The 14,732-nt window shown below is 38.5% G+C and overlaps 1 long non-coding RNA gene across 4 annotated transcripts; it reads left to right on the forward strand.

Moving 5' to 3' along the window:
- Window positions 1-421: 421 nt before the first annotated feature.
- LOC122192669 lies at window positions 422-14,373 on the forward strand. 4 transcript variants are annotated; one of them, XR_006182669.1, is made up of 5 exons: window positions 422-517; window positions 9,745-10,894; window positions 11,082-11,144; window positions 11,521-11,660; window positions 14,144-14,373. It is a non-coding gene; the product is annotated as an uncharacterized LOC122192669 (long non-coding RNA). The 4 variants fall into 4 exon arrangements; XR_006182671.1 differs by having other exon boundaries at window positions 9,745-9,879; XR_006182670.1 differs by lacking the exon at window positions 11,082-11,144.
- Window positions 14,374-14,732: the final 359 nt, after the last annotated feature.

Here is a 14,732-nt window from a genome sequence, read left to right on the forward strand (position 1 = left end):
CCGCTCCTTCGAGGGAGCGCGGGGGCAGCGGGACAAGCGGTACGGCGAACGCGCTGCTGGAGATGGCACTCTCTTCCTCCCTCTGTTTTGTGCGCGGTTTGTTGGTGGTGGTTGGTTGTTGTTTGTTTTTAATCCTCTTAGGCTGTGTGGATCGCAGGATATGTACGGCCTCGAGTGTTGGGAAAAGCTTGTTGCCGACCTCTGGGAGAGTGTGAGGGAATGAGCGACGCAACGAGCTCTGCCTGGATGGAACAGCAGCAGCCAGCGCCCAGTCTAGCCTGCCCCGCCGGCTGGAGGGGCACGCGAACCCCACGCCGAAAGAATACACACACACACACACACACGCGGGGGGAGGCGAGGCGGAGAAGGAGGGTGACGTCACTTCTCTCCGGCCCGGGGCGCATCCCGGCGGGCAGCGGGCGGGGCAGGGCTGGGCCGCGCTGCTCCTGGCTGTCCGGACCCCCCGACTTTGGCAAGTCGCGATGCTCGTCGTCTCCCTCCCTCAAAACTTCCCTCGGTAAGTGGATTTCGCAGAAATTGAAGTGTTTCTTCAGCGGAACATCTTGCTCCGTTTTACGCGCGACTGAAGAAATGCTTGGGGTTACCGGTTCGAGGAGGGGTGTCAGGAGGTTGTTAGGAGCGTTATTACAAGGCGGTATTGGCGCACGCGGTCGCGGTTGTACTTGGCAGCTCTCTGAATTTCTCCCCAAGGAGCGGTCAGATTTCGTGCCCGTGGAGCTCTAAGCTCAGCTGAGAAAAAGTTGCTTTTCTTGTCCCATCTCATCGAACTCTTGTAAAGAAGAAAGAGTGTATAGGAACCAGATGGAAACAACAGGATTTTGACGAGAAGGCTTTCGGAATACTTCACTGTTAGCAAATAAGCCTCTTCAGAAGCCCAGAGCACGTATCTTCCATGCCTCAGATCCTCTCGTGTAAAAGGGTAGTAAGGTGTCAGGATGAACACAATAAAACACTTGTCAGTAAAAGCAGCAGCAGAAGTCCCTTAGGATAGATGGCACATAACTGGGCGTTCTGACTTCATGATTGTGCAATGATAGATGCATATTTTCCAGGCTGTTACTTCTGTCCTGGAACCAGACTTCCCAGCACAGCTGTGAGCCCCTGACTCAAGTCAGCCATGGAGATCCTGGCAAACTTTGTGGCAGACAGTGGCTACTTTTCAGAAGAGGAGAGGTGTTACAATACTTTCTATCATACAATGATATTTTATGTCCACTGGAAGGTAGTGCTGCCATAGCGAAGCCTATTTCTGACAAAAGCCAAGATTAAACAATGTTCCCTTCCAGTCCTATAAATCCCTGTCTGCTTTTGGCACTTCCACTTACAGAATGAACAGTAGTACCCCACATAATTTTACTCTTAAAGGAGCACTAGCCTCTTCCAAATAATCTTCCAAAAAGCTGAATGACTTTGTACGAAAACAACTTTGTTTGAAAAAATAAACATGAGATGTAGCATTGATAACTAGTTTTCATCTTGTCAGAAAAGATTATTTAATGGAAGATGAAGTGTTCAACTAGCAGCTTCAAAGTAAAGCAAGAAAAAAAAAAAAAAAAAAAAAAAGTCAAAATGTTATTTTATCTTCATTGAAATACATGTGATTAAAGAAAGCAAAAATTCTCACCTTTGCTCCCTTGATTCCAATGACTGCAAGAGTTGTTATGTGTTTTGAAATGGCAATTCTAAATAGGCATTTCAGGTTTTAATGTCATGTCCCAGCACTTTTTATCACTATTCTTAGCTGTTTTAGTATTCTTCAAACTGTGATCCTCGCGTGACATAGAATAATCAAGCAATAAAACCATGAGTTTTATATTTTTCATGTGGTATCACAATGTGGATGTGAGTTTTGGGACTACATTTAGCTTTCCATTATCTTAAAGTTACTCTTTTTCCTGTTCAGTAAGCAACACTGCATGCATCAGGAAAAAATGTATTTCATCCTATTCAGTATTAAGCAGATGTAGTAAATATAATTGATAAAATTTCCAGATTTTGTAGTGATGCCAAATAAATTATAATAATAATATTAAAAAAAAAAAGAAAAAGAAAAATCGAAAACAATCCAAATTCATTACTGAAAAATAAATAAATAAGTAAAAAACATGAAGGTGTGATGTATTTAATATTTAGTGTGTATCATGCCTTGGTGTCATCAGTGATTTTATACATAGGATAGTAGTGCACTCCTATACATACCTATGTGTATATACACTCATACATACACACACACACACATATATATATATATGATTTGATAATACACCTTTAATTTTTTTCTTCATTATCAGAGGAAATATAACATTAAGGAGCATAATTCATCCATTACAAACTACATATTAAAGTGTATTCTTTTTCTTTAAATATATATAAAAAAATCAAACACAGCCTTTTACACTAGTTTCTATTTTTGCCAAGATTGCATCAGTACATTACTGTGAGATTAGTGTGCCACTGACTTGGGAAAATGTAAAACATTTACACATCTTATTGACTTTGAAATATTTTTTGTAAGATGCTGAACAATCTCTAAGATGGTAATTAAATTAGGTTTGGAAGATTTTTATTTTTATTTATTTATTTATTTTGTGGGGGAGAGGTAGAAGGAAGGAAGCACCTTTTATGTTACCTGAAACTGAGTATCACATATTCCTTCTGACTTTTTATAAAAAACACCTTTCTCTCATCATTCAAAGTTAATTATTGAAACCCTATTCACCTGTTCATGCACCTACTATCTATGTCTTCACTGAGGCTGTATACTAGCAGCATAATTTTTATTTTGAAGTGCAGAATGAAAGTGTAGATTTAAAATTTAAAAGACAACAGAGGAGAAGAACAAGCTGGTGGCTTCCTTCAGCTCATCAGAATGCCTATCTGTGACCATACCCTGGGTGACTTCTGTCATAACATTTAAAATGTAACTCAGATGACTAGCCATACTGCCTCATTTCTCAGTCTCATGAATTCCATTTATTAAATTGTACTCTATTAATAGTTTGCAGCACTGTGTTCCTCTTGGCTGTTCTTCCTTGGATTGTATCTCTGGTAAAAGGTATTCCACTAAGCTCTTAAGCACAGTAAGAAGACACTAACAACTGGAATCAGTGGACCAGTGGACATGAGATCATGAGATTACTATACTGCAAGGAGTGGAGGAATTTAAAAAAAAAAAAAAAAAAAAAAATTTTTTTGTTTATTTTTTTTTTCTCTCTCTCCCTCCCTCCCTTTTTTTTTTTTTTTTTTTTTTTTTTATGTGCTATGGTATGCATTATGGTAGTTTTATTATTATTGCAGTTATTTATGAGTATTATATGAAAAGGTGTCAGATGAACTCTAACAGATGATACATCCCAAAACAACACTGATGCATCTGTTACAGATTGGCTTACAAAGTGACTACAATAAACTTTTCTGAGTTATTATTGCACTCATATTTGAAAACCTGCATTTGTAATCCAGAGATATGGTGAACTATTATTATTAAAGATAATAGAAAGTTCTAGATAAGTAAACACGTGTTGTCTATGTGCAAAAAACATATTTCAGTAACAACTGAGTACAAATCTTTTAAATGCTGATTCAGTATGTCAGCAACCTTAGCAGACATCCTTTATACTTGTCTTTGTTTTGTAAACCTTTGTGATTCATTTGAATTTCTTAAGTGAGGAGAGTTGAGTAGGAAGAAGGAGGCCATCTTAGTGTAATTATTGGTGACTGTTTTTGAACATTTGCTATTTGTGTATCTGCTGCCTTAAAGAAATGAGGGTTTATATTATTGTATGATCTACCTGGAAAGTTTTAAATTCATTTCAGAGATGGAATCAAATAGTCTCAAATCCTGATTGATATATATATATATATATATATATATTTTTTTTTTTTTTTTCTTTGCTGTGGAAATTAGGATTTGTTAGGCAGAGAAGATTCACCTTACTGTCTCTCCTCTGGAAAGGGGAGCAAGTAAAAGTCAACTACTTACTCCACCACAGTGGTTAGCCAGTAAGATGGTCTGTACTTGGTCCTGCGTCTTTGCTCTGCAGAGCCACATCACCACTACATGCTGTACCACAGACCCCCAATCCCCATGGAAAGAAGCTAAGTTAGCAGTGAAAGGTGTGAGATAAGGGAGGTAGAACCAGAAGGTGAAGTACATAAATACAAAGTAATCAGGCTTGATTGTTTCTACCACTAAGGAAAAAAAAAAAAAAAAAAAAAAAAAAGGAATAATTATAGAAACTTGCATTATGTCCTTGTGCTATTTTTTAAATTTATTTATTTGTTTATTTACTTTTTAAACCCAAAAGAGCTGAGAGCTGGAGGCCTAGAAAACTAGTAATTAATTGCATAGTTCATGAAGATCTATAGGGACTTGGAGGTGATGAAGCAGGATGAGCATTATCAAAGTGCACTAGAGTATTTGCCACAAACTGAAAATAAACAGCACCATATGTAGTGAAAGCTGTAAATAAGATTTGTAGATAGAGGAGCTTTGTCTTTTACTGCTAGAGTATTCGGGGTATTTTAGATGTAGTGAGAACTCTGCTAACAATTTAAAAAGAATGTACTTAGAGTACAGAACACAATCTGGTGCTATTTTTCTTTAAAATATCATGCATGTATATGCAATGCATGTACGCACACAGGTGCAGGAGGTCTGCTTCAAGATTTGTGTTCCGTTTGAGCACAGTACAATAGGTGTTAGGTGTTCATTTTGTTATTTGTTTGTTTTGTTTTTCTTATTTTCCCTTTATTTTCTTCTTGTTTCAAAATGTAGCCTTCACGGGGAAAAAAAGTAGTCTTAGCTTATTATGACAGCAGCAAAGAACTAAATGAGAGATGTGTGATATTTTCTGTTAGAAAAGGAAAATGGGATCTAATAAAGGAAAGAGTGGATAAATGACAACTAGCCAGTTCACACCTTTGACTACAATCAGAGTCAGCGTACATCAGCTAGTGTAGTACTATTATATGACTGCTTTCATGATCTAGGGAAAATAAGACACCATTTTGCACCCGTAGATCAGAGATCATAGTTATGAAACTATTCGGTGTAAGTCCTAATAGTAAGTAGTTGAATTCATGTGCTTTAAAACTTAGGAATAAAAGGAAGTTGCTAACAAATTTACACATCTAAAAGATTGTGTTATTCTTTTGTTTGAATACTATCTTCTCATTTTTAAGAAAACACTTTTTGCTTAGTTTATGTAGCTTCCTCTATAGAAAAGTTTCTGAGAATACTTCATATAAAAAAGAGGATCTCTACACAAGAAGTTGATCTAAGTGAAGCCTCGTGAATCAAAACTTTCCCTCCTGCCAAATGTTAAGGAGATTCAAATCACAGCATTGCATGTGACAACGCTGTGCTATCTGACAGCTGAGCAAGGGGTAGAGGGAGGAGTCAAAGTCTTGGTTTACTTTCCAGCTTTGATCTGTTGCTTCTTGACTATAGAAGCAACTGTAGAATTAATCTCCTCAGTCATCTGAGATATGGAGTGTATCTCCATATGTCTCATGTTACCTCCCTTTCTCTACTGAATCAAGAGACACAGACAAGCACTGAAAGGAAGGTACGAGACACAGACTTGGTAGTGCATCTTTATGGACTTTTGCAGGATAAAATGGGAAAATGGAAAGGAAGAATATAAAATGAAAATAGAAAATAGAAAATAGAATAGAATAGAAAATAGAAAATTTTATGTGACTTGATTATTAGTATTTGGACGGGAAGTCTCAGCCAACAAGTGTCTAAACTGAAAAAAAAATAAAAAATAAAAAATAAAAAATAAAAAATCAGAAGTCAAAGATGCTTAGAGGATCTTGTCCAGAGCCACATCCAGATGGCTTTTGAAGATCACAGAATCACAGAATCACAGAACTGTAGGGATTGGAAGGGACCTCCAGAGGTCATCGAGTCCAACCCCCATGCCAAAGCAGGTTCCCTACACCAGATCACACAGGTAGGCATCCAGGTAAGACTTGAACATCTCCAGAGAAGGAGACTCCACCACCTCCCTGGGCAGCCTGTTCCAGTGCTCCGTCACCTCACTGTAAAGAAGTTCTTGCGCACATTTGTGTGGAACTTCCTATGCTGCAGTTTCCAGCCGTTTCCCCTTGTCCTGTCTCCACTCACCACTGAAAAGAGTCCAGCCTCGCCACTCTGCCCCCACACCTTAGATATTTATAGACCTGGATCAGGTCCCCTCTCAGTCTTCTTTTCTCAAGGCTGAATAGACCCAGTTCACTCAGCCTTTCCTCATAGGAGAGATGCTCCAGGCCCTTCACCATCTCTGTGGCCCCCTGCTGGACTCTTTCCAAGAGATCCCTGTCTTTTTTTGTACTGGGGAGCCCAGAACTGGACGCAGTACTCGGGATGAGGCCTTACCAGGGCAGAGTAGAGGGGGAGGATCACCTCCCTCGACCTGCTGGCCACGCTCTTTTTAATGCACCCCAGTAAGCCATTGGCCTTCTTGGCCACAAGGGCACACTGCTGGCTCATGGCCAACCTGTCGTCCACTAGGACATCCAGGTCCCTCTCCATGGAGCTCCCCTCCAGCAGCTCATCCCCCAGCCTGTACTGGTGCATGCAATTATTCCTCCCCAGATGCAAGACTCTACGCTTGCTTTTGTTAAGCCTCATCTGTTTTTTTTCTGCCCAGCTCTCCAGCCTGTCCAGGTCTCGCTGAATGGCAGCACAGCCTTCAGGCGTGTCAGCCAATCCTCTCAACTTCGTATCATCAGCAATCTTGCTGAGGGTGGCCACTATCCCCTCATCAAGGGCATTGATGAAGATGTTGAACAAGACCGGACCCAGCACAGACCCCTGGGGGATACCACTGGTTACAGATCTCCAGCCAGACTCTGTACCACCAACAACAACCCTCTGCGCTCTGCCAGTCAGCCAGTTCTCAACCCACCTCACTGTCCACTCGTCTATCCCACACTTCCTCAGCTTTGTTATAAGGATGTCGTGGGGAACAGTATCAAATGCCTTGCTGAAATCAAGGTAGACTACATCTACCGCTCTTCCCCCATCCACCCAGCATGTGACAACATCATAGAAGGCCACCAGATTGGTTGAGCATGACCTCCCCTTGGTGAACCCATGCTGACTACTCCTGATAACCTCCTTTTCTTCCAGTTGTCTGGAGATGACTTCTAGCACCAGCTGTTCCATCACCTTTCCAGGAACAGAGGTGAGGCTGACTGGCCTATATCTTGCCCTTTTTGAAGACCGGAGTGACAGTGGCTATCCTCCAGTCTTCAAACACCTCCCCCGTCCTCCAAGACCTCTCAAAGATGACAGAAAGCAGTTCAGCAATCACCTCTGCCAGCTCCCTCAGCACCCGTGGATGCATCCCATCGGGTCCCATGGATTTGTGAACATTGGTGTTGCCTAGGTGCTCTCGGACCACCTCTTCCCTAACTGAAGGGACGTCTTCCATTTCCCAGATCCTCTCACTAACCTCCAGGGTCTTGGATTCCCGAGGGGGAGCTTTTTCACTGAAGACAGAAGCAAAGAAGGCATTCAGTATCTCTGCTTTCTCAGCATCCCCCGTTACCAGAACACCCCCGTCACTTAGCAGGGGAGCCACATTCTCCTTAGTCTTCCTTTTACTGTTAACATACTTAAAAAAGCCTTTTTTATTATCCTTTATCACCTTTGCCAGATTTAATTCCAGGTGGGCTTTAGCCTTCCTCGTCGCATCCCTGCAGGCCCTGACTACATTGCTGTATTCTTCCCAAGTGGTCAGACCCTTTTTCCACATTTCATGGACCTTCTTCTTTCCTTCGAGCTTGCACATGAGCTCCTTGTTCATCCACACAGGTCTCCTGCCACCCTTTCCCGATTTCTTCCTCACAGGGACACACTGATCCTGAGCTTGGAAGAAGAGCCGCTTAAATGCTGACAAGCTCTCACAGGCCCCCTTACCGTCCAACAACCTAGCCCATGGGATAGCTCCAAGTAGGTCCCGAAAGAGATCAAAGTTGGCTCTCCTAAAGTCCAGGGTAGCAATCCTACTTTTTGCTTTACTTCTTCCACTCCACAACCATTCTGGATAACCTGTGCCAGAGATCCATCACTCACACAGTAAATAAATGCTTCTTGATGTTTAGATGGAACATCTTATGTATCAGTTTGTACCCACTGCCTCTTATCCTGACATTTGAAAACCACTGTCCTGTCTTGTCATCAAGGACTTCACACAAAACTAAATTATTCTCTCACTTCTAAATGTGATTTCTTCAGAAGTACCGGTAAGTTTATTAACAGGTCAGTCCTCATAAAAACTCCTGAAGTCTTTACTACAAAGTGTTAGCCTAGCGTTTTTCATGACCAGTGCATCCACATTATTTTCAATTTAAAATGTTGTGAATTCTTTAAATTTGATTTCAGAAGGAATGTTTCAACAGCGTGATCAGGAGTGACCTACATAAACATAAATTCCACTGAAAAAGAATATTTTACTTGTAATGACTCTTTCTATAACACTTTTATATTATTTTAGTTTATGTTTTCTTTTATCCCATCCAGTAATCACAGAATGCATACATACTGAAGTTATTATCTTACAGAATGTAGTATATAAACTATGCACTATCACATCCTTACATCCTTTTAAGGAAGACTCTGTATACTGGGGAGAACAAGGGCTGTTAAGACCATATTATCCAAACAGAACTTCTCATCACACAACACTTTCTAATAATTCTCATTCTCAGCAATTCAATTAAAACAGAAATTATGGCATCAAGAATAATCTATATTTTAGCCAAAGAAGTTATTCATGAAAAAGGAATGGAAAGATTAAATCTATTGTATTGACTCCAGATTATTAGCAAGTTTGGATGCCAAGTCCTTTGTGTTTTAGTATGGAAGGACAGTTTTCCATATTAAACTAGTCCTGTGAGGGAAATCATGTATTAGTCATATTTTTCCATTAAAACTTATTTTTCAACAAAGGAAATAAAATTTCAAAGTTCTTTTATAAAACTGATCTTAATTATAAACTTCAGCAGTTGTTTTTTTGTTTGTTTAAGATGTAAATATAGCTCAATGAGCTCCTTGAGCTTCCAATAGTCCAATGAGCTTCCTTTTGTAAAGGCCTAAACTAGTGCAAACATTAATGGTGTAAATCAAATCCAGAAGAATCCTAAGAATTTCCTGGTTTTTTTGTTTGTTTGTTTGTTTGTTTTTGTTTCTTTTTTTTTTTTTTTTGAGTTTTTTGTTCTTTTTTCATTAAGATGGCAAAAAGTACTTCTATTCTGATATAAAGTACAAAAAAAAAAAGGACAATAAATTTCAACTCCAGTATTTATGGTGTGGTAGAAGTGTGATTTTTAATCTCATGTAGATTCTGAATATTCAGGATATAATTCTGACATTAAAAAAAAAAAAAAAAAAACAACGAAGAAAGAGGCTATTCCTTCTCTAGACTTACTTCTGTTTTCCTCCTGTTCATTTGAGTCCTCAAACTCTTGTTTGGTTCTACAACAGCGTTCAGTTAGCCACCAGTTTCTTCTCATTCTCTCGTTCTCTTACAGCCACTGACATACAGTATCATCTTAGAATTATATACTTTCTGTGTCTTCCAATAGATCCTTTGTTATCAAGTAACTATGCTTGCTTATGTGTTTTAGATCTTTTCTCTCTCAACTTTCAGATTCTCCACTCTGTTCCGTGGACTCAGCTTAGCTTTTCATTAATTTCCTCTTTTCCAGGTTTATCTCATTCTCTCTTCCCCAAGACTGCTCCACCGTCAGCCCCAGTGCCTCCCAGATCCTTTGAACTTCATCTAAGAGTATTTTACTTCCTTTATGTTTACTTACATGTTTAATAGGAAAAAAGGGAAGGAGGTAAGATTACCTAAGCTGCATTCTTTTCTGAGATCATAAACAGGCCAGCATAGTCTTGCTTAGCATTGATAAGGCTATAAACAAGCACAGCTTCATTCAGAATCTGTAGGTACTGAGGCAGGCAGCAGTTCTGAATGTAGAATCTTTCACAGCATGTTTCTTCTTGATAGGGCATTTAGTTGCTAAATGATTCATTGGCTATGCATTGTCCTGTGTAACTCTGCCTAGATCCAACTCATTTTGCTGCTGGTCTCAGGAAAAAATCTCATATTTATATCCCTAATATTTAAGAGCTATTTTTCTTCAAGATTTTGAGGAGATGGAACGTCAAGGGAAGAGTAAATACCTGTCTTAGCTAGTTATGATTAAGAAATTGGTCACAAATATAGTGCCATATTGAGGGCCATTAGAACAGTCGTGAAAAGTATACGTTGCCCCCTCAAGAACAGCAATGGCTTTAAGATCTGAAAGTTCTAGATTCATATATCACTTTTCACATAATAAATGTGGTGAAATGCAGTGATAATATAGACATAGAGATGTCTTCCCATAATTACACTCTGCGCACTCAACAATATATTCAATAGCATCAGTAAGATCTGCAACAGTACAATTTGCTACAAGAAGATAAATAATTACCTAATTTTGTCACATAAATTCTTGAACATTTTCCTTCAGTGTTTCCCTGCTTCCCCTTCCCCTCCACTCTCCTTTCTCTAAGGTGATTTCAAAAAGGAATCCAAAGAGAAGTACAGTCAATCACAAAATATTCTGTTCCACATTGTGATTTTCTGGACACAGAACAGTGGAAGATATATGAATATTATTTTGTGTACGATTTCGGTAAGAAGAAATTGGGAGACTGTATTTTAGTTTCAGTAAATATAAAACTTTATCTTCCAGTGAGTTTTGGGGTTTGTTCTGTTTATTTTTTTAATAATTCTTCAAACACAGGAAGGAAGAACAGAGAGATTGTTCTTGAGACTTTGCAACTTTCAAGACAAAGAAAAGACCGGTAAAAAATATTTTTAGGTACTTCTACCAATCCAGTGCTTTCAAGCATCAGATGTTCTACTGTCTTATCAATACAGTTTAAGCTACTGGAGCATGTAAATGATACTGCAGCTGCTGTTTCTGCTCACAGGATGCTCTTCAGCATAGCCTAATAAATATTTTGGTCTATTTCTTCTGATGTTACTTAGGAGAAAAACTGCATGATTACCTCCTGCAGAATCTTACTTCCCTACCTAATAACGTAGATCCAGGTAATGTAAAGATTAAGGGTGTAACAAGTAGAAAGCATTTATATCTATTTAATAATGATTGCTTAATTTGATTAATAAGAAGGAAATAAAATGAAAAAGTGTAGCCACAAAAGGAAGTTTCAAATACTGTTTATCTTATTAGAGCAGTGTGGCTTCGTAAGTCACTAAGTCAACATGCTTTATCTGTGATTCTGGTAAGTATTTTCCAGTGCTGTTAGATAAACTTTTCTGTCTTGTAAGGATGACATACATTTATTGTTTCCATCTTGTATCTGTTTTTCCTACAACACACATTTGACTGTGTGTAGTTTACCTAATGATTTCAGGTTGCTCTGTATCAGTGAACTGCACTTTTTATCATTTACTGTTCTTCCAGTATGCAGAAACAGTGACCAGAGAAACTGCTTCCAAGGAACTGGAAGAAAGAAAACTTCTCCAATGAAAAAAGGGTTACCCAGAGATGTCATGTACTTCCTCTTGTACTCTGTATTTGCCAAGCTGTGCAGACACAAACAGGTGACGATAATTGTAGGTCTACGCATAAAAACCTAAGGACTTTCATGTCTGAAAATGTGTAAGACTGGACAGGTATAAAACTATAATTACCATAGCCAGAATAAAAATGAATAATGCAAATGTAGTCTCTGTCTCAAAGACGATAGCATGTTCAACATAGGTAAATCCATTTGTGATATAGACGTATATTAGAAAATCATTAGAAACTTCTAATCTTCAGCCATGAGGATGCTCCATGATTCTTTGTTTCCTTACGTAGATAGAACATTTAAAATCTGGAGCTGTCTGACTAATCCATTGTTGAAATTTATTTGAAACTATGCCAACTTTGATCAGCAATCAATTTATTATTATTATTTTCACTATGTTGTTTTATATTTGGATATAATAGATATGAATCATAAGTATTGGATCATATTACTGTCATGAAACTGCCTATATATTACATACATTAACAATAAATTATTTATTGTATGTTTTATGTCATTTATATGATGATTTAGTATATGAACTTGAGGATTAAACTGCTTATTTAAGACTTACTATTGATGAAATCTGTGGGCAATATAGTAATTATTTGAACTGTGCCACTGTATGATTATGAAAGTATTACGTGAAATCACATAAGGAAACAAGATATATCTTCTTGACTTTACATAATCAGTGTGTTGTCTGTTGTCTTTTTAGATACTCTTACATAGTTTTGGAACTGATCACAGATCTCTTTTGATTCATAAAATCTTTCCACCTTGCCTACACTCACTATACCTTTTAAGGAGAACTTGAATGCGAGTGAGATGGAATAACTTAATGATTCTAACTTGCCTTAACTGTCAAAATTATTTCATATAAGTGAACAAAATGGTCAACTATGAAGAAAAATTAAAGTGTTTTCAGAATCTAGAAAATAAGTGGTTTTTTTTTTTTTTTTTTTTTTTTTTTTTTTTTTCTTTTTTTTTTTTCTTTTTTCCGAATGTCATATGATACTTTGGGTCATTAGGAACATTGAAGATAAACTGCAGTTGCAACCTGCCTGCTGTGAGTGGGGACACATTCCACTAGATTAAGTTTCTCAAAGCTCAACCCAGTCTGGCCTTGAACACTTCAAGGGACTGACTCAACAGCTTTTCTGAACAACATATTCCAGTGCTTCACCATTCTCATGAAGAAAATTTTCTTTTCCCTCACGCTGCTGGCTACATTTCTTTGGATGTAGCTCAGGTTTTCTGGGCCACAAATGCACACTGCTGGTTTATATTGAGTTTTTCATCAACTAACATCCCCAAGGCCTTTTCCTCAGGGCTTCTCTGAATATTTTTTTCACCCAGCCTGCATATTAGTGCTTATAATTGCTCAACCCAGCTAGCATTTCACCTTGCAGAACTTAATGAAGTTCTTTGAGGTCCACTTATCTTCCACATCCCTTTGGAGGGCATCCCTTCTCTCCAAATTGTTCTCTGCAATGTTTAGCTTGTCATTAGAGATGAGCTGGTGGGGGTTGTATTAAGGGTATGAGGGTCACACAATGAAAAAAATATCAATATCCAATTAATTAAATGGTAAGAAAGCCATATTCCAGACTAATTCATTATTTGTTCTATCTCTAAGTGTATAATCTAGCAGTAATACTTACAGTTATCACTGAAAAAGAATTATAAATGAGGAATGCTTAAAAATTGCATCATGGATCTGGATCTTCTGCAGAATAATATACCTTTACAGTTTGGTTTTCCCTTCCTACCTGAGTTAATCAATAGACATTCATTTTCTGCATTATCTCTTTCATGCTGTAACCATGTAGTACAGTATGTGATCAAAATGCAGTTAATGTTTTCAATGACATTATTCTTATCTAGCAAAATCTTAGCTGTATAATGCTTAGTGTTTCAGCTGAAGTAATCGTCTGAAGTAATACTACCATTGACTAGACTTAAGAAAGGCATTCCATAACAGCTTTTATTTCCCTTTCTGTTGACATAGATCTGCTTTAAGTAGTTGAAAGGCACAAAGAGAGACACTAACACAGTTTCATTAATAATAAATTTATCTGGACAACATCAGGAAATGTCAGATTTTTTTTTGTGTGTGTGTCAAAGCTTCTGGAATTTCAGTTCTTAGAATGTTAAGTTCACCTAGCAATTTGAGTGATCCAGAAGTTTTGTAAGGGAGACTATAATCTATATGTCTCTATTTGGACTCTATATAGCCATGTTTGAGTGGAGATTAGTCCCTTCAGGTGTGTCAGCCAATCCTCCCAACTTCATATCATCAGCAAACTTGCTGAGGGTGGTCACTATCCGCTCATCAAGGTCATTGATGAAGGTATTGAGCAACATAGTTCAGAAGTAGTAGGTCTGAATTCTTACGTAATCACTGCAAACACTGAAAGTTTAGAGCAGCATGCTAGGAGAAAGAAGTTATTCAGATTTTCAGCATGTTTTATTTCTGTGTCTTCATGTTCATTCTATGGCTACTTTTTGCAGATACATGAAGAAACAGGTATAGCTACAGACTTGGAAACCGAGATAGAACAATATAGTCTGCTTTACTCCAGTGATGTCTTGTTCTTGCAGAAAATGTTGATTCACCTCTGGTAGCAGAAACTGAATGCAGCGGAGGACAACTGACAGCTGCCCTCATTGTGAGAATCCTTCTTTGTTTTGTTTTTTTTTTTTGGCTCAAAGCTTGCTTCCTGAGGTATTTCTTGTGATAAGACTCTGATTGATTTGTTGAGGAGGCAACTAATGGGTGCTAACCGTGTGACAATGGATATCACTTTGGGAACATTTGAAAGCCCCTTCCTCCAGAGCTCCCCGCTCTATAGAAGAGCGGATGAGAGTGCTCAGGAGTGTTTACTGGCGGAAGATCTGGCCTGTGACAAAACAGCTTCAGCTAGGTGTGGGAAAATTGGGGAACGATACCATCGTGTTCTGTGAGAAACAGGAAGCAGGTGGGCACCCCTGCTCCCTCTTATCTGCTGGCAAGGCCCGGAAGATGGGAACAAAGGAGTTTCTGCTGAGATCCCAGAGCCAGAAGCTGCCACTCAAAGGAGAGCTGACTCGACCACTTTGG

This window comes from Lagopus leucura, unplaced genomic scaffold (genome assembly GCF_019238085.1).
Source record: "Lagopus leucura isolate 7727_CA_CO unplaced genomic scaffold, USGS_WTPT01 93-6_obj-0_obj, whole genome shotgun sequence".
Taxonomy (NCBI): domain Eukaryota; kingdom Metazoa; phylum Chordata; class Aves; order Galliformes; family Phasianidae; genus Lagopus; species Lagopus leucura.